This window comes from Arachis stenosperma, chromosome 10 (assembly GCF_014773155.1).
Source record: "Arachis stenosperma cultivar V10309 chromosome 10, arast.V10309.gnm1.PFL2, whole genome shotgun sequence".
Taxonomy (NCBI): domain Eukaryota; kingdom Viridiplantae; phylum Streptophyta; class Magnoliopsida; order Fabales; family Fabaceae; genus Arachis; species Arachis stenosperma.
In genome coordinates this window covers 22,056,073-22,060,122 of record NC_080386.1, presented here as the reverse complement: position 1 = coordinate 22,060,122, position 4,050 = coordinate 22,056,073, and the positions used below count along the sequence as shown (strand labels likewise).

Below are 4,050 nucleotides of genomic sequence, written 5' to 3'. Positions count from 1 at the left end.
CATCATTCTCACTTATGAACAAAGTGACTGACAACCACTCTTGTTCTACAAGCATACGAGGCTTAGTGAATATCTCTTGGATTCCTGATACACGATGCATGGTTGATCGCCTGACAACCGAGTGCTCGCCTGACAAACGAGCCAGCCATTCCGTGAGATCAGAGTCTTCGTGGTATAGGCGAGAACTGATGGCGGCATTCAAGAGAATCCGGAAGGTCTAAACCTTGTCTGTGGTATTCTGAGTAGGATTCAATGATTGAATGACTGTGACGTGCTTCAAACTCCTAGCAGGCGGGGCGTTAGTGACAGACGCAAAAGAATCGATGGATTTTATTCCGGCCTGACCGAGAACCGACAGCTGATTAGCCATGCTGTGACAGAGCATAGGAACATTTTCACTGAGAGGATGGGAGGTAGCCACTGACAACGGTGAAACCCTACATGAGCTTGCCATGGAAAGGAGTAAGAAGGATTGGATGAAGACTGTAGGAAAGCAGAGAGACGGAAGGGAAGGCATCTTCATACGCTTATCTGAAGCTCTCACCAATGATATACATAAGTATCCCTATCTTTATCTTTATGCTTTATTCGTTTATCACTATATCCATTTGAGTCTGCCTGACTGAGATTTACAAGGTGACCATAGCTTGCTTCATACCAACAATCTCCGTGGGATCGACCCTTACTCACGTAAGGTATTACTTGGACGACCCAGTGCACTTGCTGGTTAGTTGTGCGAAGTTGTAGTGATCACAATTTCGTGCACCAAGTTTTTGGCGCCGTTGCCGGGGATTGTTCGAGTATGGACAACTGACGGTTCATCTTGTTGCTTAGATTAGGTATTTTTCTTCAGAGTTCTTAAGAATGAATTCTAGTGTTTCAAGGTGATGTTCTTATCATCACCAAAGCTGATTGATCATCATCAATTTAGCTCTTGAATGAAATGTCCTGCTGAAGCTTAGCTAGCTATGTCTAATTCCTTTAGACTAAAGCTTTAGACTAACATTGCATGATTCCTGGAATTCTCATTAAGAATTTTGATACCTTTATTTTCTTCTTCCACTTAATTTTCGAAAAATCCAAAAAAATTACAAAATCATAAAATATATATATATATATATATATATATATATATATATATATATATATATATATATATATATATATATATATCTTGTTTAAGTCTAGTGTCTCATTTTAAGTTTGGTGTCAATTGCATGTTTCTGTTCTTCTTGCATTTTTCAAATTTATGCATGTGTCTTCATTTATCTTCAAGTTGTTCTTGATGATTTCCTTGTTTTGATCTTTGAATTCTATTGACTTGAGTGTTTTGTGTTTCTCATATGCATTCTCATGTTGTTAGTGTCAGTAGTATACAAACTGCTAAGTTTGGTGTCTTGTATGCATTGTTATTTGATTTTAGTTGCATTTTGATTTTTCCTCATTATAAAAAAATCCAAAAATATTTTTAATTTGTGTCTTTTCAAGTCAATAATACAGAGAATTGAAGATTCAGAACATACTGCAGAGGAATTATACAGAAAAAGCTGGGCATTCAAAAATGCCCAGTGAAGAAGACAGACTGGCGTTTAAACGCCAGCCAGGGTACCTGGTTGGGCGTTTAACGCCCAAAAGGGTATAGTTTTGGGCGTTAAACGCCAGAATGTGCACCATTCTGGGCGTTTAACGCCAGGATGGCACAAGGGGGAAGATTTTGTTTTTTCAAGTTTTCAAAGTTTTTCAAAATCAAATCTTTTTCAAATCATATCTTTTCAATCAAATGTTTTCAAAATCAATTTCTTTCCTTTTTCAAAGATACTTACTAACAATTAATGATTTGATTGAACATTTCAAGTATGTTACCTTTTCTGTTGAGGAAGGTTTAATGTTTGAATCATATCTTTTCTTGTTAGGCAAGTCATTAATTTTTAAAATCAAATCTTTTTTTAAAAATTGTTTTCAAATCAAATCTTTTTAAAATGTTTTTCAAATCATATCTTCTCAATTACATCTTTTTAAAACCAATCATATCTTCTTAACCACATCTTTTTCAAAATAGTTTTCAATCAAATCTTTTTGATTTCTAATTTCAAAATCTTTTTCAAAAAAATCACTTTACTTCTTCCCACTTTTATTTTCGAAAATCAATTAGTGTTTTTCAAAATGTTTTCAAAATCTTTTTACTTAATTTTCGAAAATTACTTCCCTTCTTCTCACTTCCTTCTATTTATGGACTAACACTATCCCTTAATGCAAAATTCGAACTCCATCTTCTTTGATAAGTTCGAATTTTCCACTTCTGTCTTCTATTTTTCTTCTTCCTCTGACACCTCAAGGAATCTCTATACTGTAACATAGAGGATTCCACATTTTCTTGTTCTCTTCTCTTTTATATGAGCAGGAGCAGAGACAAAGGCATTCTTGTTGAAGCTGACCCTGAACCTGAAAGGACCTTGAAGCGAAAGCTAAGAGAAGCTAAGGCACAACTCTCTGTAGAGGACCTAACCGAATTCTTCAAAGAAGAAGAAGACATGGCAGCCGAAAACAACAACAATGCCAACAATGCAAGGAAGGTGCTGGGTGACTTTACTGCACCTACTCCCGACTTCTATGGGAGAAGCATCTCTATCCCTGCCATTGGAGCAAACAACTTTGAGCTTAAGCCTCAATTAGTTTCTCTAATGCAACAGAATTGCAAGTTTCATGGACTTCCATTGGAAGATCCTCATCAGTTTTTAGCTGAGTTCTTGCAAATCTGTGACACAGTCAAGACTAATGGGGTTGACCCTGAGGTCTACAGACTGATGCTATTCCCTTTTGCTGTAAGAGACAGAGCTAGAATATGGTTGGACTCTCAACCTAAAGAAAGCCTGGACTCTTGGGAAAAGCTAGTCAATGCCTTCTTGGCAAAGTTCTTTCCACCTCAAAAATTGAGTAAGCTTAGAGTGGAAGTCCAAACCTTCAGACAGAAGGATGGTGAATCCCTCTATGAAGCTTGGGAAAGATACAAACAATTAATCAGAAAATGTCCCTCAGACATGCTTTCTGAATGGAGCATCATAGGTATTTTCTATGATGGTCTCTCTGAACTATCCAAGATGTCTTTGGATAGCTCTGCTGGAGGATCTCTTCATCTGAAGAAGACGCCTACAGAGGCTCAAGAGCTCATTGAAATGGTTGCAAATAACCAATTCATGTACACTTCTGAAAGAAATCCTGTGAACAATGGGACAAGTCAGAAGAAAGGAGTTCTTGAGATTGATACTCTGAATGCCATTTTGGCTCAGAACAAGATATTGACTCAACAAGTCAATTTGATTTCTCAAAGTCTGTCTGGAATGCAAAATGCACCAAGCAGTACTAAGGATGCTTCATCTGAAGAAGAAGCTTATGATCCTGAGAACCCCTCAATGGAAGAGGTGAATTACCTAGGAGAACCCTATGGAAACACCTATAATTCTTCATGGAGAAATCACCTAAATTTCTCATGGAAGAATCAAGAGAGACCTCAACAAGGTTTCAATAACAATAATGGTGGAAGAAACAGGTTTAGCAATGGCAAGCCTTTTCCATCATCTTCTCAGCAACAGACAGAGAATTCTAAGTAGAGCCACTCTGACTTAGCAACCATGGTCTCTGATCTAATCAAAACCACTCAAAGTTTCATGACTGAAACAAGGTCCTCCATTAGGAACTTGGAGGCACAAGTGGGACAGCTGAGCAAAAAAGTAACTGAACTCCCTCCTAGTACTCTCCCAAGCAATACAGAAGAAAATTCAAAAGGAGAGTGCAAGGCCATCAACATGGCCGAATTTGGAGAGGAAGAAGAGGAAGTGAACGCCACTGAGGAAGACCTCAATGGGCGTGCACTAGCCTCCAATGAGTTCCCTAATGAGGAACCATGGGAATCTGAGGCTCAAAATGAGACCATAGAGATTCCATTGGACTTACTTCTGCCTTTCATGAGCTCTGATGAGTATTCTTCCTCTGAAGAGGATGAGTATGTCACTGAAGAGCAAGTTGCTAAATACCTTGGAGCAATCATGAAGC

General features: G+C 38.0%; 1 non-coding gene across 1 annotated transcript; it reads right to left on the bottom strand.

Moving 5' to 3' along the window:
* Positions 1 to 2,936: 2,936 nt before the first annotated feature.
* Positions 2,937 to 3,044, bottom strand: LOC130959648 (small nucleolar RNA R71). Its single transcript, XR_009078718.1, has one exon. It is a non-coding gene; the product is annotated as a small nucleolar RNA R71 (small nucleolar RNA).
* Between the last annotated feature and the right edge of the window lie 1,006 nt (positions 3,045 to 4,050).